The sequence below is a fragment of the Rhinoderma darwinii genome, chromosome 4 (assembly GCF_050947455.1).
Source record: "Rhinoderma darwinii isolate aRhiDar2 chromosome 4, aRhiDar2.hap1, whole genome shotgun sequence".
Classification (NCBI taxonomy): domain Eukaryota; kingdom Metazoa; phylum Chordata; class Amphibia; order Anura; family Rhinodermatidae; genus Rhinoderma; species Rhinoderma darwinii.
The window spans coordinates 236044440-236069558 of record NC_134690.1 but is presented as its reverse complement, the minus strand read 5'-3'; the positions used below and the strand labels follow the sequence as shown (position 1 = coordinate 236069558).

The 25119-nt window shown below is 38.3% G+C and overlaps 1 protein-coding gene across 1 annotated transcript in view; it reads left to right on the top strand.

Moving 5' to 3' along the window:
* The first annotated feature begins 382 nt into the window (after positions 1-382).
* HS3ST5 (heparan sulfate-glucosamine 3-sulfotransferase 5) overlaps positions 383-25119 on the top strand; it is a 331841-nt gene continuing 307104 nt past the window's right edge. The window contains exon 1 of the mRNA XM_075862296.1: positions 383-613. The gene's annotated coding sequence lies outside the window, so the exon portion shown is untranslated. The remainder of the gene's footprint in view (positions 614-25119) is intronic.

Genomic DNA, 25119 nt, shown 5'->3' with positions numbered 1-25119 from the left:
TAGGAGCTATATTTTTGTGTGTGCCTTTTGAGTTGAAAACATGAAGTAGATCTACCTGCAGCCCCATGCAAAAAAAACAAAACATTAAACACACAAAGGTATAAAGATGAGTTGTGCCAAGTGAGCCACACCCACTATAATAATGACTGTATATTTATTTTAATGGTGCCACCAACATCTTTCTAATAATGCAAATAACATGATGAAGCAAGCAGAGGTATAGCCCTATTATGGGCTCATGAGTTGCCACACTGACTGTCCTGATAAAAAGTTTGCTTTGAATTTGCATGCCATAGTAAGTAGGAGAGAAGATGACAGTGTCAGTAAGTGAGTGTGGAGACACCTCCTCCTCCCTCTCCCCTCTCCCAGTGACTGTGCTAGTGTTGGCTGTGGAGTAGTGACGTGCCTGCGCCTGTCTCTCTGCGGGAGTGTGCCCTGCACCTGGCTCCAGTCTCCCAGGGATGTGCACAGAGCTAATGCTGAGCTCAGGCTCCTATGTGTCACAGCTCTGCTACTCCTTCCTTCTCCTGTCATCAGCATCTTCCCAGGATACAGGAGCTGCTGCAGCCGCAGCATCATCAGGCATATTCTGGAGCTCCTCTCTGCTTTACTGGTAAGTGAGAACATGCTGGACACTGTGTCTGCTCACAAGCATCATTATGTACTGTATGTCTGCACTTCACATAAACATTTGTAAGTTTAGATGTTACAAGGAGGAAACACTTCATCCCACATGAGCATACTGTGTTATCTTCTGTGCCATGCCAGAGCTGAGGCAGACTTCCCTGGATTGTTAAAGTGCCAACCATAGCTTACCCAGCATGGGCATTATTACCACTTAAGACTATGCAGGTATTTTATTAATACTATAGATTGCCCTAAACTCTGAGTATTGTGCTTATCTAATGGTCTGTCCCTACTTGTAACATGAGGTAGATAGATAGATAGATAGATAGATAGATAGATAGATAGATAGATAGATAGATAGATAGATAGATAGATAGATAGATAGATAGATAGATAGATAGATAGATGGATGGATGGATGGATGGATGGATGGATAGATAGATAGATAGATAGATAGGAGATTGTTTAACCCTAACATTTATAGTCTATTTCAATTTAACATGTGTTTGTATGTGTCATTTTAGTGTATTTTTTACTTTTTCATGTGTTTATTTATTTCACAACGATTTTATTTATTTATTGCATGGTAAAAAGTAACACTGATATATTGGTTACATTGTGGCTAATAAGGACATGTAATAATTTTGCCACTATCCCCATCACCTGTTAATTGTCATTTCTCTGCTGACACTTTACTAGTGCTGGGCTGATATCATGGGTTCTGGGAAAGTTGCCGTTTTCTGTCAGGATATATAAGATATTGAAGTGACATTTTCAGCGAGGAATTACTATTGAGTGGGCGGAAATAATGAAGTGGATTTATCCAGCATACAAAGCGTTAACAAAATACTATATACAGTAGTGATATATTATTTGGAGTACACATATATGCGGATAGCCTAACAGGCATGTTTCTGTATACTTGGATAAAGCTTTTACTGGTGCTGTCCGATTTTCATTGCCAAAACTGATACCCTGGTTGATTTGGCAATTTTATATAGACGATGCAGTTGGATAGAAAAAAAGAGATATTTCTATAGAATTCTACGTTTCCTTGATCATTTTTCAGATTGTGTAAGAACTTTGGTAAGTTTGTATATTTTTAGGTGCAGGGGATGTGGATAAGCGCCATGATATATTGGGTTGGCATTCTGTTGTGCTGCTCTCTGCCACTTACACGTCTTGGAAATGATAACCAGATGTTGTTGAATCTAGAAAACATTAAACATGACTGGTATAAGGGCACATCAGAATGTGGGTATTTATACATCCAGTAGCTGGTGCACAGTTCACACATAAATACTCAGCGTAAGTAAAACTCAGGTGCCTGCAGGGACTGCACAAGTGACTATATGATTTATAGTTCCTTCTGGTTGTGTTTTGGAAGCATATATTATGCTGACTGATGCAATTAGAACTATAGCATATTAATATGGGAATAGATTTTACATGTCTCCCATGTCTAAGCTCAGTTTAATTACTTATTTGTTGGATACTGGAAACAAGGCTGTGTTTGACTGAACCAGATTCTCTGTGACTCCATTTAGGCTATATGTGACGGCTATATGTGACGCAAGTGCCGAATGTGATATATATTTTATATTAAATATAGCGAGTCAAGGGTGAGTCATTGCCCCTAATGAATGAAATGCGCTATAGAAAAATGAGGCAAATGGAGTAACGTTTAGATACTTTGCTCTGTATATTTTGGAAATTTTTGGAAAGATAGGCGAAGTTGGAAAAAAAATACACACATAAGAAAGTTTTATTCTTCAGGACAGATATAAATATTGAGTATGACACACTATGTAGCAACCCAATTGACCTATTAGTATGTCTTGGAGTTCTTATTTCCTAGGGGCGTATACTGAAGAGGCTCCCTTCTGTCTAAGACACTTTGACTGTCCATTGCTTCTTTTTGGGGCTAGAATTACATGACTATACATATAAAATAAGATGCGATGAACTCTAGTTATACAAATATATATTTGAAACCACATGGCTTGGTTAAGGGTTGAATAGATGCAGATGTAGCAGAGGTGAGTTTGTTAATGTAGTAGAGCTTTTCATTTTGCAGAACTCATCGTCATATCCTAATATGTTCTCTTTGATTTTCCATAGAGCTGCAGGTAAACCTAGCTATATGTCCTCAGAGAGTTATGAGGAACAGCTTAAAGACAAATTCAGCTCTGCTACATCTGTATGATGTAATATGAATTCTGTAAATATAAAGAGAAAATATTTCATTGTTTCAAGTGTCTACAATGCTAAAATTACCACGTTTACTGTAATTGTATTCTCTTTTCCTATTGACTTGCCTGGAGTGTTTATGTGCACTGTGTAATTTATTATTAGTAGTCATTTCTTTGTATAGCACAATGGAATATGCTATTCAATTCCAAACACAGCGCCAGGCTCTGCAGAATTCGTAATTGACAAAATGCTGTTAACCAGATGTTATAAAGCTATAACATCACATATATAGATCTACAGACAAGTATTGTCCAATGACAGGTACAATATTAATGCTAGACCCAAAACAGTTTATCCAGGAACAACAATATTAGAGTGGGACACAGCCCAGATGGCAATACAGTATTCATAAAATAATCATTAGGTGGAAGGGCATCTGTCAGATATGTGGCATTTGCCAGTAAATTATTTCTGTAACTGAACATCAAAACACAGCATCTAATAATAATAATAATAATAATAATAATAATAACAATAGGTAATCATAATAATAGACTATTAAGTGTGTATATAATGTATATTGCAAGATGACAAATACAGGCTATGCTTCTTGTAAAACAAGTCTTCATTTGGGCCTTAGAGAACATGATATATAAGACACAACTGGATACATTGCAGTGTAAATCTTGAATGTATCTCACATCACAAGCATTGAATTAGAAACTCTGCTATTTATACAAATATAAAGAAATTAAATGATGATGTGCATTAAAGTAAGAAATGGGCCTCTACAATATGCTAAATATTTAATAAGCTCATCACAGCCTGTGCTGATTTAGGTCTCTGGAAAGTTATATCAACTACTGCTTGTTCTATAACCCTTCATAGCACAGCAGATATGCATGGCATTAATAAATCCATCTCTATAATGTGACTGGTCTAGGAAAGAGACTATGTATGTGATATATATATATATACACGCACTACCGTTCAAAAGTTTGGGGTCACCCAGACAATTTTGTGTTTTCCATGAAAACTCACACTTATATTTATCAAATGAGTTGCAAAATGACTAGAAAATATAGTCAAGACATTGACAAGGTTAGAAATAATGATTTTTATTTGAAATAATAATTTTCTACTTCAAACTTTGCTTTTGTCAAAGAATGCTCCATTTGCAGCAATTCCAGCATTGCAGACCTTTGGCATTCTAGCTGTTAATTAGCTGAGGTAATCGGGAGAAATTTCACCCCATGCTTCCAGAAGGCCCTCCCACAACTTGGATTGGCTTGATGGGCACTTCTTGCGTACCATACGGTCAAGCTGCTCCCACAACAGCTCTATGGGGTTGAGATCTGGTGACTGCGCTGGCCACTCCATTACAGATAGAATACCAGCTGCCTGCTTCTTCCCTAAATAGGTCTTGCATAATTTGGAGGTGTGCTTAGGGGCATTGTCCTGTTGTAGGATGAAATTGGCTCCAATCAAGCACTGTCCACAGGGTATGGCATGGCGTTGCAAAATGGAGTGATAGCCTTCCTTATTCAAAATCCCTTTTACCTTGTACAAATCTCCCACTTTACCAGCACCAAAGCAACCCCAGACCATCACATTACCTCCACCATGCTTGACAGATGGGGTCAGGCACTCTTGCAGCATCTTTTCAGTTGTTCTGCGTCTCACAAATGTTCTTCTGTGTGATCCAAACACCTCAAACTTTGATTCGTCTGTCCATAACACTTTTTTTCAATCTTCCTCTGTCCAATGTCTGTGTGCTTTTGCCCATATTAATTTTTTCCTTTTATTAGCCAGTCTCAGATATGGCTTTTTCTTTGCCACTCTGCCCTGAAGGCCAGCATCCCGGAGTCGCCTCATCACTGTAGACGTTAACACTGACGTTTTGCGGGTACTATTTAATGAAGCTGCCAGTTGAGGACCTGTGAGGCGTCTATTTCTCAAACTAGAGACTCTAATGTACTTGTCTTGTTGCTCAGTTGTGCAGCGGGGCCTCCCACTTCTCTTTCTACTCTGGTTAGAGCCTGTTTGTGCTGTCCTCTGAAGGAAGTAGTACACACCGTTGTAGGAAATCTTCAGTTTCTTGGCAATTTCTCGCATGGAATAGCCTTCATTTCTAAGAACAAGAATAGACTAACGAGTTTCACATGAAAGCTCTCTTTTTCTAGCCATTTTGAGAGTTTAATCGAACCCACAAATGTAATGCTCCAGATTCTCAACTAGCTCAAAGGAAGGTCAGTTTTATAGCTCCTCTAAACAGCAAAACTGTTTACAGCGGTGCTAACATAATTGCACAAGGGTTTTCAAGTGTTTTCTAATCATCCATTAGCCTTCTAATACAGTTAGCAAACACAATGTACCATTAGAACACTGGAGTGATGGTTGATGGAAATGGGCCTCTATACACCTATGTAGATATTGCATTAAAAACCAGAAGTTTGCCGCTAGAATAGTCATTTAGCACATTAACAATGTATAGAGTGTATTTCTGATTAATTTAATGTTATCTTCATTGAAAAAAACTGTGCTTTTCTTTCAAAAACAAGGAAATTTCTAAATGACCCTAAACTTTTGAACGGTAGTGTGTGTGTATATATATATATATATATATATATATATATATATATAGGAAAGACTACTTCAAAATTCTCATCTACATTTGCTGTTTGAAATACACTGTCTATGTATATACTGCTTACAAGATCAATATTGTCTGGCAAGACTGCTTGAGTACACAGATGTTATTTAAAAGATTGTGTACAAATATTACATACTTATGGATTATGCTGCTTACAATATATTATAGTGTGGGAACGACTGTTTACATTTTTTAATTCAGTTTGAAAGAAACTATTATATATATTGTGCTTAAAGAGGACCTGTCACTACTCCTGACATCTATTTTAGTAAATACTTGTATTCCCCATGAAATAACAGTTCTGGAACATATTTTATTAGTACTTTGCGTTGTGCTGTTCCTCTGTTATACCACCTAGAAATATGTGAATAAATTGACAACTGAGGGTTATCAGCTGGGGGTGTGTCCCTACACAGGCTGACAATGTCCAATCAGTGCTGACAGAGTGAGAGACACACCCCCAGCTGGTAACACCCAGTTGTCAATTTATTCACAAATTTCTAGGTGGTATAACACAGGAACAGCACAACGCAAAGTACTAATAAAATATGTTCCAGAACTGTTATTTCATGGGGAATACATATTCAATTTACCAAAACAGACATGTTAGAAGAGGTGGCAGGTTCTCTTTAATATATCTCAATAGTTAATATAGGAAAGACTATATTACTTAATATTATAAGTACTGTATATATTCCTACCACCGATTTGTATGTAATATCCACTAGATATTCCACAAAAGTAAAAACAGTTACCATTCAGAGAATGAGGTTGCCCACTCCGATTAACGGTGAACAAATGTGCCAATCTACAATAAAGTCTATGGCAGATACAGAAACAGCTGAAAAAGTGATTTATAATAATCAGGATTGGTGAGATTCCCTTTTGGTTGAACCTCCACCGATATTAATAATATATCATTGGAAAACTTCTCTATAATTCTTCATTTATATTGCACCATATTTTACAGCGTTTCACAGTCAGAGAAAATAGATGGAGCATCAACAGTTAGGAAAAAGGAGCGTCTTCATTACATCTTATAGTATGTGTACTGTGGCTGTCAATGTTATTGGGAGCCCTTTGAGTGCCACTGTTATTGGTGGTACTGTGGCCATCACTGTAATTGGGGGTCATGTGGCCATCACTGTAATTTGGGAAACTATGGCTATCACTGTTATGAAGGATCTGTGGCTGTCACTGTTTGGAGTCCTGTGACACTCACTGTTAGTATGGATAATCTGTTAGTAGTATTAATGCTGGCTTCTTAATGGTACCTCTAATGAGCACAATATGGTGGCATTGTAAATGGGGGCACTCTAACAACTCCAGCAATGTGGGGCACTGAAATAGTACTATTATGGGAAGTATGTTGATGGTACTATTAATGAGGGCACCATGATGACATTGTTAATGAGGGTTTTGGATGTTACCCTTAATATGGGGAACTCAAATAGAAATGTTAATAGTGGTACTCTGATGAAAGAAGAAAGATTATTATATTAAAGAAGAAAAATTATGAATTGAATGAAGCATTGTGCTGCTGCTCTATGCAACTCTATGACACATATGAAACAATTCTGCTGGAAGTACAGAAATAGCCGATTGAGTGTGTTCGGCTTTTCCATACCTTTGTATGGAGCGGCAGTTCCCATGATTGGCCACCGCTCCATACATATCTTTCTAACTGTGGTCGTCCTGGTGAGGTGTGACAGGGGCAGGGATCTCCTGTTCTAGCAACTGATGAGAGTGACCGTGGTCAGATCGAACATTCAACACCTATACTGTGGATAAGTGATAAATGCTAATGTCTGGAATACACCTTTTAGAGATTACATAATTCTAGCAAAGTCTGTTAAAGTGGCTCTGTCACCACATTATAAGTGCCCTGTCTCCTACATAAGGAGATCGGCGCTATAATGTAGGTGACAGCAGTGCTTTTTGTTTAATAAAATGATCTATTTTTACCACTTTATGAGCGATTTTAGATTTATGCTAATGAGTTGCTTAATGCCCAAGTGGGCGTATTTTTACTTTAGACCAAGTGGGTCATACACTCCTCTGTACAACACCCACTTGGTCTAAAGTAAAAATACGCCCAGTTGGGTATTAACCCCTTAATGACCGCCGATAAGCCTCTTCACGGCGGTCATTAATGGGCTTTATTCTACAGCGCCGCTATTCCACGAAGCTGCATTAGAATAAAGTAAACAGAGCAGGGAGCCATGAAATCTCCCTGCTCTCAGCTGACAGAGGCAGCTGAGGGCTGGGGGCGTCCCTGCTCGACCGGGTGAGATCGATATTAGTATCGATCTCCCCCATTTAACCCCTCAGATGCGGTGCACAATAGCGTGCACCGCATCTGAGTGGTTTTGGAGAGAGGGAGGGAGCTCCCTCTCATCCCACTGACACCCGGCGATTAAATCGCCGAGTGTCTGTGTCTCCGATGGCAGCCGGGGGTCTAATAAAGGCCCCCAGGTCTGCCTGTGGTGAATGCCTGCTAGGTCATGCCAGAGGCATGACCTAGCAGATGCCTGTCCGTTTTAAACGGACAAGCAGTAATACACTGCAATACAAAAGTATTGCAGTGTATTATAATAGCGATCGGAGGATCGCATAGTGAAGTCCCCTAGTGGGACTAGTATAAAAGTAAAAAAAAGTTGAATAAAGTTAATTAAAAAAAATTTGAAAAAAAAAATGCAAAACCCACTTTTTACCATTACAAACTGCTTTACTATTACAAAAACACAATAAAGCAAAAAAGTTACACATATTTGGTATCGCCACGTCCGTAACGACCCCGACTATAAATCTATTACATTATTTTACCCGCACTGTGAATGCCATAAAAAATGAAATAAAAAACTATGGAAGAATTGCTGTTTTCTGTTAATCCTGACTTAAAAATTTTTTGATAAAAAGTGATCAAAAAGTCGCATCTACTCTCAAATGGTACCAATAAAAACTACAAGTCGTCCCGCAAAAAACAAGACCTTATACAACTATGTCGACGCAAAAATAAAAAAGTTATTGCTCTTCGAATGTGACAATGGAAAAATTTAAAAAATGGCTTGGCCATTAGGGCCCAGAATGCAAGCAGGGGGAAGGGGTTAAGCAACTCATTAGAATAAATCTAAAATCGCTAATAAAGTGGTAAAAATAGAATGTTTTATTAAATAAAAAGCATTACTGTCACCTACATTATAGCGCCGATCTCCTTATATAGGAGACAGGGCACTTATAATGTGGTGACAGAGCCTCTTTAAAGTTTATTATACCTAGGCTGTTTACAGTAGCACAGTGGTCTAGAAAAGACTGTTTACATGTCTAATAGATCTCTATATTACCAAATATAATATTGTGCAAATGTATCAATATTTATAATATTTATATTAATAGATATATGCATTAAATATTGAACCTTGCTTCACTCCATAAATAAAGGAATAAAGTATTATGAGCTGTTATATGGTCATATAATTTGTTTTTTGTGGATTGCCCTGGAACTGTAATTAATGTTCCCCTCTCATACTTCTATTGTGTCCAAACCTCTGGTGCAGTAAATGGAAATCCTTTCACTTATCCGTCTACCTTCAGTGTAATGACAACATTTTTGGGTGTTTTGACATGTGGAGCTAATGAAGAAATTAACTGAGATCAAGAGTATCTATTCATTTGCAATTTAGAATTGCTTTTGTGCTACTTGTAAAAAGGTCACCATTCCACCTGACTGTATCTATAAGATCACTATGTCACCACTTGCTTCAATACGCAAAATGCCCATGATCTTGTCTGGCATTAGTCATCTAATATTATAAAATAAAAAAACAACGTGTTTTACTTCTCGCTGTTATGACAATTCTTAACACTTAGAACTGACCTTCAATATAAGAAGAAATAGAAGATATCAGTTTTCTAAGAGCAAACATGTTCTGTTAATGTTTGAAGTGTGGTTTATTGAAGAATAGTACATATTTCATTTTTTTTGCTAAGAAGTTTTAAAACAATATGTAGTACAGTATATCAAATACAAGATGAGTACGTTTTGTAAATGACTCTAAAAGTGAATGTCCATCTTGAACACTAGTTTTACGTCCATAGTGTAATGCGGATTAATTTCATAATATATTTTTATAGCTATTGAAGCTCCCTTTTTCTGATACAGAGTTCCAAATCTCCTGCACATACACAAAGTTAAATGTCTACAGTCACCACTGAGGGCAGTTTAGAAGGTAACTGCAGACAAGCAATAAAAGCTGTATTCAGTAAGCTACTGAGCTCCCTCTAGTGGCGGCTGCAGGTAGCCATAAATTTATCATATAACTCTATAGTTATGTGAAAGGAATTAGGGGATTTGGAGATCTGTACAAGAAAAGTGTTTCTCCAACCATCATAAATATATTCTATGATATTAATATTCAGAACAGAATTTTTTTACGTGCAACCTATACATTTTCTGATTTCAGAAAAAAATAAATTGCAAAACACGTCAAAACTGTATTGTGTAAACACAGCTTTACCATATTAAACAAATATTTTTTGCTTACAGTAAAGTGTAGAACATATGAATGTTAGATTTTGTTACCATATAATTTTGAACTTTATCCGGATACAGAGCAGCTATGATTGACAAGATTTGGGGGGGGGGGGGGGGAGAGCAGTTTGGAATATTTTCTTTTTTTAAAAAAGCTGAATAGAGTAGCATGTTGTAGCAAGAACCTTTGGTATAAATTGGCAACCAGATAATACGTTTCCTGACAACCACATTTTAGCAGGTTACAAATATAAATTAATAATCAAAATGGTTGTCACGGAAAGCACCTCCAATTTTTTTCTGCCATACTATTCCCAACTAGTCTACATATGCTGTATTGTAGTTTTATTATCTTTTAGTTTTTTTTTACTTTGATTAGACACTTCAACTTTGTTATCCACTTTATAAGTAAATAGCATGAATCAAACCACTTGGTCCTAAGGCATAAAACCTAGTGCAAACTAAAGTGTCAGTGTTCATAGAATTTAATCATATTGCCGTTTCCATCTGCTATGGCTGTGTTCAGCCTAGTGTCACGGTTCAGTTTTGAAAGACTCGAAAAGAAAATCTACCATATTCCACCCTCCAAAAAATAGTTTGCCTGTAGAAACAAAGTCTGAGAGATGCCAACTGATGGCATTTGCCATTTAAAAAAAATCTCCTAATTAAATCAATAAAGATATTTATCAAAAAGTAAAAGTAAAAAGTCACTGTATTGAGGGTGCTCCTTCTTTTAGCCTCTGTGTTTATTTTCATTGGTTATCATTATTTGTCATTTTGTAGGTTTCCTGCTTAGCCCGTAAATTGGCGCTCAATACGTATAAATCAAGAATATTATTATCATCAAGTAACTGTTACACTTATACTCCTCAGTAGAGATCCTAGAGATGTTCTTTAATGGGGTCATTATTAGTGCTAATGTATTAGTATTATTATCTTGCATGTGTGATATTAATGAGTTGATATTGTTAGATATTACATTTATATGTGAAAGTGGGACTTCAATTTTGTGCAGTGCTGCGTGTACTTTGTATCCATGTCATTTCATATTCTTGGGTTAGGTGTGCTGCTCTTTCTGCAAGTGATAAAAGAATAATAAAGCCAGTTTTGGAAAGTAAGATACAATATAGCATACTTTAAATATTTATCTCTTTGATGAATCTAGGCCATAGAGCTAGAGAGCTAGAGGGGATTCAGATTCATTGCATTGGAATGAAGTCATCTGGGGCAGTGAACTGGGTATTGGGAATTAATCTGATTCTTTATTCCTCTCTGGATACATTTCTAGCATGTATAGAAAATCCAGAGTTCAGATATAAAGATTTAATGCCTGAAGTGATGCATGCGGTGTGCAAAATATAAAATAGTCCATTAATAACTGACTGGTTGTCTATGCATCAGCTGCATTTGAAGTTTTAACTAGAGCTCTTTCCTATTCTATTCTATCTATTATTCCCAATAAATGTATGAACTTGGTTTGAAACACAGCAAACCTCAACATGCGGATGAAAAGAAAGTTGGACAGGTATATAGTATACTATGATGCAGTAAATAATAATGACCAACAGCATCAGTCACAGTATCCCCTTAAAAGTGCTACAGTTAACACAACGATCTTATAGCGGGGCCAACCAAACTGACAACATAACAAAGCCAGTTACAGTGTTCCTATAAAATTGTCAGCCATATGGTATATCCCATCTCAGTAAGTCCAGCACAGTTCCAGATAGAGTGCCGCAATATATCATCGACCACAACGCCCCATATACCTGCCAGCCACAGTGCCCCTTTAACTAAGCCAGCCATAGTGTCCCCCTTAGCAATATCAGTTACAATGCCTGCTATCACAGCATTGCCCGCCATAGTACACCATAACACTGTTAGCTACTGTGCCCCAAAGTAGTGCCAGCCAATGTGCCCCATAGAAAAACCATTCAGTGAATTTATAAAGGAGCCAGATATAATGCTCCTATAACAGTGTCAGTACTTTGGCCTCATTATAGTAACTACCACAGTGTCCATATAATTTTTTTCTCTAACATTGCTCTCCTCCATGCCAAAGAGCAGCCGCTCAGAAAAATAAACTTCTGCCTGTAACAGAGATTGGCACAAGAGGAAGTCTGTCTGTCAGTCTGTCAGTAGAAATCCATTATAGAAGCATCACGATCTATTACAAAAGACAGTGACAGAAATTTGGGTCTCACGCTCGTGAGACATTATTAATTGTAAACCACTATATTTAGTCATGTTTAGGAACAGGAAATAAAGTGGTGCATAGTAACAATATGGTACCACCGAAAAATCCTGTCTAAAATGTGCTTACTGCAGGGGCGCAGTTCTAAAGTGTGAACGACTAAGCATCGGATAACTAAATACACATTACAGATTTCCTCAGTCCTGTTGGTGGTATTTAATGAAAACAAGATTTATATGTTTTTTTATACATACAAAAAGAAAAACATAAATATGGGAGCAAAAACGAAAAAAATATAGATGAAGAAGCGGCCAGACTGAGAAATAGCATGTGTCTGAGATGTCACAAACACCAGTACGCGGTATAAACCTGTCAAAAGTAGGCCTTTATTATTATTTTTTTATTATATAACATGTATTTTACGAATTTTGTAATTTTGATAAAACAAAAATACAAGTATATATAAAATTGCAAAGCACCATAAATAATATAAGGCACATATGGTGTTTTTAAAGACACAACCGTACGTAAGTTAGGCCAAAGTAATACAGAATGGACAGCAGAGTTATGGCAAAGTACATATGACATTGTATAAAAACACATCTAAAATAACAAAACAAACAAGAACTGCTACCTACATATATAGTCATAATCATAATGATAATGATAGTGAGAAAGGACATAAAGAGAAGCATCATTATCCATGTTTTTTAAGTAGTACAGAACAAGGATCATATAATCTACGGGCATAATGGGGAATCTACACCTCATAGACTCTTCCAATACTTGGCCATAAACTGAATCCAACCATCCCATTTAGAAATAAATTTAGAGGCATTGCCTAATCTAATTACAATTTGTTTTTCCATATTAAAGTTATTCTGCACCTTCGCTACTATTTCTGTAGGAACCATACCAGTGACGGTAAGTAAGTAGGACATAATCGTTAAGTCAGATACAGGTAGGTAATCCATAGCAGGCCGATTCTAGCTTTTCTGCTACCTAAGGCAAAAATTTTAAATGCCCATAGAGTACAAGGCAATGGCACATCCGAGAAAGTTGGAGGAGACTGGTAGTGATGTAGAACAGCCAGGAAGATGTTAATCAAGCATGGAAAGGTGGGTTTGGAGTCAGGACTATGTGACTTTTCAGGATAGCGTCACAGCCCCATGACCCTTTAAAGAGTAATTGGAATACAACGTGCGCTTTTTAAAAAGTTGACTTTATAGATTTTGCTGCATCTGAAAAAACATACAGGGGAATGTTTGGAAATATTTTAAGGTCGTGTATTACCGCATGGTGGGAGTTCAAGGGGTTAAAACTAGCTGACAGGTTCTCATTAAATAGACAATGAATTGCAACAATTTCATCTGCCCTGCAATTTTGTTATTATAAATATATCCTATATAATTACAGCAACAGGAACCAAGCTCTGACATATATACAGCACCAGAACCAAGCTCAGTACGTAACTACAACCCCAAAACTAAGCTAAGTACATAAATACAGCTCCAGAACAGAACTCAGTACATAGAGAATATACAGCACTAGGATCAAGCTCAGTACATAAATACAGCACCAGCACAAATACAGCTCGGTAGAGAGATCATTTGCAAATTCAGCGTAACCCCTGCCATATAGGTTTGTACATTGTAGAACTACAGCTCCCAGCATGGCCCGAACAGTGGTAAAGATATGCTGGGAGTTGCTGTTTCACAAAAAAATCATACCACCCATTATACTGATCAGTCAGAGGGAGAATAAACATTTACGTTGAGTGACTCACAGGTGACATCTTCTCAGATTGGAGTCGTGCTTTTTCTCTTTTCTTCTCCATCTGGTCCAGACCTCATGACGACTTCTCTTCATTTCTGCACTTTGCTGCTCAGATATCTTCAGCTTCTCACATTTCAAACAATTCCGCACTAATAAACAAAGATAAAATTCTCATGGTGCCACACACTACGCCTCTAAATATAATAGCACCATTCACTGTGTCCTTGATATTAAAAGCACCATACACTGTGTCCCATACAAACACACACAGTGCCCACTGTATATAGTGCCCCCTGTAGAAAGTGCCCCCCATAGAGCCCCCTGTAGATAGTGCCTCTATAGAGCTCCGGGTAGACAGTGCTCCTGGAGATAATACCCCCCTGGAGATAGTGCCCTACAGAGATAGTTACCCCCATAGATCCACCTGTAGATAGTGCCCCATATACAGCTCCCAGTAGATGCTGCCCCCCAGAGTCCCCTGTATATAGAGCCCCCTGTAGATAAACCCTTCCAGTAGATAGAGCCCCCTGTAGATGGGGGCCCCTGTAGATCATGCCACTCACACTGGTAACTGAAAAAAACCAAAACCTTACATACTCACTTGATCCTGTTCCCGAGCCGTCCTATAGCAACGTAGGCTTGGTCTCATGGGTGTCCATGCTGATAAAATTATAGAACATGTCCTATTCTTGTCCGTAATTACGGCACAGACTTTTAAGACTAAAAAGTAATAATTAGTTCAGGCGGAGGGCATTTATGGCCTGGTACGCCTTACAAAGTAGGCCTATATTTATAAAAACTGTCTAAAATAAAAACAGGCCTTGTTGCCAATAGCAACCAATCACAGTGCAGCTTTCATTTTTCCAGAGCAAAAGTGATCTTGATTCAGTGGCCTTTCATAAGGCCAGTTTTTCAAGTAGATCATTCAGATAAATAAGGCCTAGTAGGGAAGATTTATCAAAACTAATGCAAGGGAAAAGTAGAGCAGTTGCTTATAGCAACCAATCAGATCCCAGCTTTTTCAGAAGGCCTATGGAAAATTAAAGCAGCAACATGATTTATTGCTATGGGCAACTGCCCCCATTTCTACCTTGCACCAGCTTTGATGAATCTTCCCTCTGTGTTTGTACTTCTATTTACATGTATGTTAATGGATACTTATTGGAAGAGAAGAACTTATTCCATATTACTACGTCCTGTACATTTTCCATATATGTCGATTAGATACATGTTTTTATGTTAAAAATATTCCTTCGATTTCCACTGCAAACTTCCGTCAACACCACTGAATTTTCTTCTTAAAACCATTTGAGCATGACTTTCTGAGCTAATGAAAAACACAGTGCAATGTGCTTTTCAGTCTGTCACCTGTACAAATACAAAAAAATGAGTGACTTTCATAGAAGGTCATAATAATCCGTCATACTGAGTTATGAGGAGTCACTGTACTAAGCCAACACTGGGGCAGACCACTACTGAATGCATGTTCCTATCCCTAACATATTCTCTGCAGAAATAAGTTACATGACATTTGTTGTACAGCAAAATTCACTTCCGGTGAGATACTTATTATATATATGCCAACTTTTTTTATGTGTCACGTTGTTTAGGTGCTTTATAATACAGCATTATAACAGCAACATTGTAACATTAGGTTTCTTTGCAATGTTGCAAGTGGCCTTTGTGAAATTTGTTTTATGTCTTAGGCCGGATTCACACGAGCGTTGCGTTTTTGCGCGCGCAAACACCATTTGACAGCTGCGTGTGTCATCCGTGTCTGATGCGCGGCTGCGTGATTTTCGCGCAGCCGCCATCATAGAGATGAGTCTAGTCGACGCCCGTCACTGTCCAAGGTGCTGAAAGAGCTAACTCTTTCAGCACCCTCGACAGTGAATGCCGTGAAAAAAAGAAAAAGTTCGTACTTACCGAGAACTTCCCGGCCGTTGCCTTGGTGACGCGTCCTTGGTGACGCGCCTCTCGACATCGGGCCCCACCTCCCTGGATGACGCGCCAGTCCATGTGACCGCTGCAGGCTGTGCTTGGCCTGTGATTGGCTGGAGCTGTCACTTGGCCTGAATTGTCATCCCGGGAGGTCAGACTGGAGGAAGACGCCGGGAGTTATCGGTAAGTCAGAACTTCTTTTTTTTTTTACAGGTTCATGTTTATTGGGATCGGTAGTCACTGTCCATGGTGCTGAAACAGTTTAACTCTTTCTGCACCATGGACAGTGACTATCTCCTGACGTCGCGTACCGATAATTTTTTTGCCGGGTTCGGCCAAATCGAGTTCGGCCGAACCCGGTGAAGTTCGGTTCGCTTGTCCGGCTTCGCTAATCGCAAAGACACTCCGTTTGGATGTTCGGAAACAGAAAAGCACGTGGTGCTTTTCTGTTTACATTCATCCTTTTGACAGCTGTTGCGCAAACACGCAGTTCGCACGGAAGTGCTTCCGTGCGACATGCGTGGTTTTCACGCACCCATTGACTTCAATGGGTGCGTGATGCGTTGAAAACGCTGAATCAACGGACATGTCGTGAGTTTTTTGCAACGGAGCAACGCTGCGCAAAAAACGCTGCCATGTCTGCACGGCCCCATTGACTAATATAGCTACGGGCAACGCACGTGAAAATCACGCGCGTTGCACGCGCGTATTTTACGTTCGTCTGAATAAGCCCTTATGGGCAATAAATAAGTTTTTGTCTGCTTTTCTGTTTTGGGGCATACTTTTAAAGACGTTGACTAATTTAGAAAGTTGCTCGGTAAATGCCCTATTAGGACTTGTTAGAGATGAAGTTCTGTGCTTGAAACTATGGCAGTGGTCCCAAAAGCACAGTTTTGGTGACGTTAAGATGTGAAATGGCTATGTGAAAATATGTTGTTTTTTTATATCACCTCCAAGTTTTAGAACTGACTTAAATGACTTAGTATGTACATACTTTATGTCAAAAATTTATTGTGGTCCCTTCAGGTAGTTCAATCTGATAATGTAGCCCTCAAACCAAAAAAGGTTGTGCAACCCTAATCAAAATATGATTAACACAGATTAATATCCATTTATTTTTTTTATTTTTTTTTAAAAAAACAACAGTTTTTAGCGCAGTAACCAAAGTTTGATTTCTGCGGAAAATTCAAAAGTGGCAACCAATATGGCCGACCTTCCTTTTGTTTGAAAAACTGGCTGCCACAACCAAATAGAAAATAGTAATATCTCTATACGTACAATAAACATAATTGCCAAATTGGATTTAATGTCGTCCCCTCAAAGATTCAATCATTGCAGAGATCATTGGGACATATTCTCCACTTTTCTATCCTTGGCAGACATACTAGCTGACACATAGTGGTGGGGAACATAAGGGTATGTTCACACGCAGTGACCAAAAATGTCTGAAATACAGAGCTGTTTTCAGGTGAAAACAGCTCCTGATTTTCAGACTTTTTTTAACAACTCGCGTTTTTTGCGGTGTATTCTACAGCCGTTATTGGAGCTGTTTTTCAATGGAGTCAATGAAAAACGGCTCCAAAAACGTCCCAAGAAGTGATATGCACTTCTTTTTCGCAGGCGTCCTTTTTTTTTTTGCGCCGTATTTTGACAGCGACGCGTAAAATTACACCTCGTGGGACCAGAACACCGTAAAACCCATTGCAAGCAATGGGCAGATGTTTGTAGACGTGATGGAGCGTAAAACGCCCGAATTACGTCTTAAAACACTGCGTGTGAACATACCCTAACTGTCATGTCTCATCTGGACAACCCTTTTCATATGGCATATGGATGCCTTAGAGGGGGAGTCCCACACCCGTGACTCTGTTAGCCAGAGTGGAGAGCTGCTGCTCCCGCTCTAGTGTTCTGTTTCCGTTCTAGTGCTGCTCCCGCTCTAGTGCTGCTCCTGCTCTAGTGCTGCTCTTGCTCTAGTGGAATCCACCCTGTATTACTATATAATACGAAATTCCAACCCTTACTCTATTGACTTCTTATTTACAAAATAATGGTTAAATAAGGAGTTTCACCTTTGATGACAGCTCAGACAGCAGTGAGGAATTCATTATATATATTATATATATAATTGTGCCTATGACAACCAATGAGGCTGCTGCTTTTCTTTAGTTTTTTTCTTTCTTGGGAAAAAGGAAAGAAGTTGTCCGAATGGTTGCTTTGGACAAGATTACTACTTTAATCTACCCCCCACTTCTCAAACATGGATTACACCTAGGCAGACCAGCTCAAAAGATTGAAAATGTTTGATGTTCTTACTACCTGTCTTATATAAAACTAGCTTTTTCCTCAGCCCTGACATAGGTACGTGTCTCCAGTGGGGCTCAAGCTGGCCACACATTAGGGATTTCAGACCAACATTTTCGGAATGATTTGTTGTTCATGGTTGGCTTGTGAACGTTGTCATTCTGGACGACAATGCCAAGTTAAAATGACAAATTGCTAATTCTCTTCCTTGATCTGTGACCTGGACTGGGCCTCTATTGATGGGATACAGATCTGACGTTTGACATGAACGATTTTTCCGGACTGCACCCGACATCTACTAACAAAAATCCAAAAGGCACATCATATTATCCACAGATATCTGCCTGCATTCAGCATCTGTTATGCCTGTTTGTGTCATGAAAAGGCACCGACCGTAGGCAAAAAATAGCCTAAATCTGCCTTTTCGGACATCCAAAATCTCTAGATAATGGCCATCTTTGCAATTTAATTGCCTTATCTCAAGTCAATACATAGTCTTGGTGGCAATTACACCACCTAATTGTTTTTAAAGTATAGGAAGAATCACATGAACACACATCAACGTATAAAGAACACATGCACTGTGCACAGATAGTATAATCTTCAACAATATAAAATGGGACAATGCGCATGCTTCCAAACTATTGAACTAGTTAAGTCGAATAGTTGAGCAAGAAGTACAGTGATATTTTCTGCTGCAGTCACCAGGCAATTATCATTGCTATGGTCACTAATGTCAAAAACATATCAAGGCTGGAATTATGGATCTGAGTTCAGAGCTAAAGCCGCACGTCTACTTTGTCCACTACAATAATTATCTTTAAAAGATCACCAACATCTTCAGTGGTAGAATCTCTACAAGATCAAACATTTACGAAAGGCAGCCTCTTCATTTTCAATTACTTTGATGAAGCAAATTTAGTACAACGATTGCATTATGGTCTTATTTATTTGCACAGTTATAGCATCAGTGTTTATTAGGTTTCACCTCCGAGGGCTTTCATAATATACTGCAAAGCGGATTACTAATTATCGTCTGTGTCATCATCTAATGTGATACATTATTGCCATGTTGTCAGTGTCAGATAATAGATGATGATGACACAACTGCTCAACCTGCGAAACATTTCTAAATATATTGGCAACTTTGCTTAAAAGTCTTGCCACAGGTGATGCAACCTATTTCTTTCTTTATTTAGCTGCATATTAATAAAAGCCTTAGAGATGCTGAAGAATATTACTGGGGATTGTGACTTCAATTGCTGTAACTTCTTGCTAATTTAATTTCTCTCTTGACTTGTAGCTTCCATATATAGGAAAATGAAAAATATCTGCTGCACATTAGCTATATTTGTTAATTATTTGTACTATAGTCTTCCCAAGGATTAAAACATCCAGACAATGACATTTCTAACATGCCAAGTAAACCAAAAACTTTGCCAGCATCCAAAAAAGTGATTCATAGCGACACCAGTACATAGACACCACGCATCGACCCGTGCAGAGGTCTTTTTAGAAACAGAACTCTCTGAGGGTCGATATGTAGTGTCTATGTACTGGTGCCATTACAAAACCATTTTATGGGGATACTGGCAAAGTTTTTGTTTCACTTGGACTTTTGGAATCGGGTGAAACTGGACTATTCGACCTTTGCATCCGGCAGAAGCCTTTTACTCCTGTGCACACGTCACTTGGATTTATAACACTTCAAGTGAGCTATACAATTTTAGGTGACTCCTCTTACTGGTTAAGGGTGAATTGAACACCATATCTGTGGCGCACATTCAATGGATATGCCTGGAAAATCTCCTGGCATATACTTCGACGTCACCACAGACTTTAAACCGACTGTACAAACTTAGAAAAATATTGCTGCTTTCTTCCAAAAAATAGTTCTACAGCTGTCCACCGCTGTCCACCGGTTGTATGTGGTATTGCAACTCAGCTCCATTAACTTCAATAGATCTTATATGCAATACCACAGATAACCCATGGAATGGTGGGGAGCCTGGAGGCAGAAACATTTCAAAATGTAGGGTGAACCCAGCCCAAATTAGTTTAGCTGCTCATGCGCTTAAACCTTAGATCTAGTTATAACCCCAATGATGCCAGTCGAGTTACCATACAAACCCGAGTCCACCACCAAAAACTCCTAAAATAAGCATGTGAGCATCAGAACTGGACCATGGAGCAATGGAAAAGGTGGGCAGGAGTGATGAATCATGTTTTTTATTTACATCATGTGGGCACCCGTGTGCATGCGTGTCGCTTACCTGGAGAAGCGATGGTACCAGGGTGCACTATGGGAAGATGGCAAGCCAACGGAGGCACTAGAATGCTATGGTCAATGTTCTGCTGGGAATCTTTTGATCCTGGCATTCATGTGGATGTTACTTTGAAGTGTGCCACCTACCTAAACATTTTTGTAGACCAAGTACACCTCTTCATGGCAACAGTATTGCCTAATGGCAGTGGTCTCTATCAGCAGGATAATGTGACCTACCACACTGAAAAAATTGTTCAGGAATGGTTCGAGAAACTTGACAAAGAGTTCAAGGTGTTGTCTTGTATGTGCTGGAAAAACAAGTTTGATCCATGGAGGCCTCACCTCACAACTTACAGAAATTAAATGATCTGCTGTTAATGTCTTGGTGCCAGATACTACAGGACAATTTCAGAGGTCTTGTGGACTGGTCAGAGCGGTTTTAATGTTATTGCTGATCGGTGTATATATGCATGTTTGTACACATATATATATTTATATATATATATATATATATATATATATATATATATACACTGTATATACACACACACAAATATGCAGGTTTTAAAGAATTATGATACTTGTCGAATATATATTATATACTAGGGCAAGTATATAAACATAGACTTAAACATACAGTATGTAACAGAATTTGTTTCAGTTCTTCATAGTAGCTGAGTGCTGTGGGAGATGTCACTCTTTAGTCTTATAGTCAGTCATTATGATAGAGGCCACCCCAGGTTTCTGCCTGTTATGTTCAAAAATCACTTTTACCTGGCCATGACCTTTTATGTTAGTCTATTCATAGTCTAAATTAGGACTTTAAGGGCAGCAGGAAAGGCCTCCCCACTGCTTCACTGCTTGTCAGGGAGTGTAGGAATTTGTCAGGGATAGTTACTTCCAAACAAATATATATATATATATATATATATATATATAAATATATATATATATATATATATATATATATATATATATATATATATATAAATGCATTTAATTCTTGTTGTCTGCAATATGGCAGAGTAACCCCCTGAGAAATGACCAACCACCTGTATATTTATACTTGTTTCTATCTGGAAAAAGAAAACAATAGAGTCCCTTCATAGAAACAATCTAAGATAGATAGATAGATAGATAGATAGATAGATAGATAGATAGATAGATAGATAGACAGACAGACAGACAGACAGACAGACAGACAGACAGATAGATAGATAGATAGATAGATAGATAGATAGATAGATAGATAGATAGATAGATAGATAGATAGGAGATAGATGGATAGATATGAGATAGATAGATAGATAGATAGATAGATAGATAGATAGATAGATAGATAGATAGATAGATAGATAGATAGATAGATAGATAGATATGAGATAGATGGATAGATATGAGATAGATAGATAGATAGATAGATAGATAGATAGATAGATAGATAGATAGATAGATAGATAGATAGATAGATAGATAGATAGATAGATAGATAGATAGATAGATAGATAGATAGATAGATAGATAGATAGATAGATAGATAGATAGATAGATAGATAGATAGATAGATAGATAGATAGATAGATAGATAGATAGATAGATAGATAGATAGATAGATAGAAAGATAGGGTATATCACTCAAAGTCCTTCCTTTTTCACTGATCATTCCTTTTAGTCAGCATTTAATGAAGGGTCTGTTAGTGGACACCACCATAGGTATAAGTATGAACATGAATATTGGCTTTAGATTGTAGATGTTTCACAGCCAGAATGTGCTGTAATGTGTTGTCATGCTCCGTGATGCGGGGCTGACAGAGAAAAGGAGAGTTAAGCTGGTAATTAACTTTAGATATCCGAGGAAACTGCATTTCCACACATCAGCAGCAGCACAGGGTCTTGCGCTTAAAGCCCATTTATCAGCGGTGTAATTTGTAATGTACTTGTTTCCTATTAGTGACACAGCTTAGTGGTTTGCAAAAGAAAACTATTTGTAATAATCTTACTGAGTAGAGACTGCACAAGTCCTTTTTCAGGTCTGATGGCTGGGAAACCATGAGGAATAAATACAAGCAGCATTCCCGGGTGCATGGTTAAGGTAGAATACTTGTTCGAGAACTGATTAAATGAAATGTTGTGGAAGAGTAGAAAACATTAGTCACAATACCGGTTTAGAGCACACCGCTCATTATTTGTAACCCTAAACCTTATCTAATGCTTTGGAAAAAACTCCTAGGTACACTCATTCAACTGTCTAATATTATATTAGCGGAAGAGAAAGCTCTCTATAGAGCTTGCCCATGGTGACACCACTTCTAATTGACAACAAGGGACATCCATTGCTTACTTGTGTGTTCTATCAGTGAACTGGAATTAAGCACAGGATTAAGAATCCCATGAGTAATGTTAGAATAATATCTAGCCCCCAAAGGAAAGGAAATACTAGTGCCGTATCTTGATAGAATATGTAGGGGGCTACTACTTGAGATAAGAAGTCTTCTGGATCCCATTATCTCATGTGACCCAATTATAATTTTATTTTCTACAACACCGTCAAGACCATGTTTTTGAGAGTCTTTTCAACAAAAGGAGTTAGTATTGATATTGTGGTACTTACAATTTGTAGATTATGCACCAAAAATCAATAGATGATGAAAAAAGGAACACAATTTACGAGTTGTAGATTTTATTTATTTCAGTTACACTCAGAATGTAAACATTCAGGTACAGCTATATTTAAGGGGTTTGGTTTAGAAAACACAATTAGGTAAAAACACATTTAGGTCATTATTAGTTAACACAGGACCTCTAAAAATTAGAAGAGGAGAATGGCTACATAGGGCATCTCTCTCTTTCTTTGGAGGACCCAGCATGTAAATGCATTAAATGAATAGCCTATTGATTTCAATGGGCACCATGTAATGCTTCATGGGGGCGCTACAGGGGAATAGTACATTTACTTCTAGGTTCCCTCCCAGTAAAAATTTGTCCAAAGAGGCTCCAAGCAGCTGGATCGCCTGTGATTAACATGATTTTGAAGGACCCTTTTTACAAAATGGGATTTCCCATAGCAGACAAACCCTTTTACTCCAATTTATCCAATTTCATGACTTGCTAACAGGGTGAAATATGAATACCCCACTGACTGTTTAGTGGTTTCCTTACACTAAAGAACTGATTTATCTTTCCCTGTGTCTGGAGGGAACCCAGTAGTCAGGTAGAAATGCACTGTTAGGGAATCTTGGCTTCAAAAAGTCACTATATGGTTGTTTGGCCAAGAGTAATATCATAGGCCTCATGACAGTGTGTAAGAAGGGTAAAATCTTTGTGTGTTTTAGTGTAATGTGTGGAGTTGATTTTCGCTCACATGACCATCTTAATTAGGTATGGGACTCAATTGTATACTGGGCCCTATAGGTTTTCATCCCCGGGCACCATATTGTGGAAGGTCTGGGGCGCCATGGCAGGAAAGCCTCTATGACGTGCAGGCGTGACTATGGGACCTATAAGATTGGTGCAACAAGTTGTGGTCGGAAATGAAGGGGTTCAGAATAGAATACCATTTCGAGAACACTTGAATTGGCAGACAAGGGGGTGCATTTCACAGAAAATGTTGCCACTAGATGGATGCTGAAACAAGCGGGAGGTCAAACCATCTTGCTGAATCTTTATTTTGTTAGTTAATTTACTGCTGTAATGCCGGGGGCGACATTTGTTCAAATCTGGGGATGTGTTAGAAGGGTGAAACCTTTGCCCAAATAGTATTTGTCCATCTGTATGTGTTTTTGTGTAATGCCTGGTGATGACTTCCTCTCGCACAGCCAAGAGTATGTGACTTTGTTGTATAATGGGCATTATGCATTCGGGGAATGTAATTCCCGGGCACCATATTGTGGGAGATCTGGGGCGCCAAAGCAGAAAAGCTTCTGTGAAGTGCAGGTCTAAGGACATATTTATACGCCTGTTGGGACCCCACAAGTATGTAAATAACTGGGGTTTTTGGCACCAGGGTGGTTGGGTGTTTCCCTACTGTGCTGCAGATAAATTTGAAGTGGGCATGTTTTCTCCTGGTAACAAGAGTGGAAGTAACATAGACAACGGTACCCAGAGTTGCAGAGTTTTAGGCGAGCAGTGCACTGCTGATATCTCCTATTCCTGCTACAATAAATGGGGCCCCATTAGAAAGTTCACACATGCCTCTCTGTACAACTTTTTAGTCAGTAGGGGAAGCAGAGTGTAGCCCCCCACTCCATGATTATGTGACTCACTTTGGGCACATTATTCAGATATCTTCCTGTATGTTGTTACTGCACTGCTGAAACTATAAGGCAATTATTGTATGAAGAAACTAATTTAGGGGTAAGAAATAACACTTTCTGGACTGTCACAATACCTATGACCACAATCTTCAGAGAAGCAAAACAGCAAAAAAACAGAAATAGGTTACATTATGATAAAAAAACAAGTGAGTTTGGGATTATTTTACCAGTATTTTTGCAACTGGAATTTCATAATGAACTTGACATTTGTAAAATTCTGTGTGTCTATCAAAGTGAAGGGAAAAGTATATGACAGCAAATCACTAGGGAATGAATTACGTACTGGAAAAGTAGCTGAATGCAATGCAAATTAAAATTTTCTTG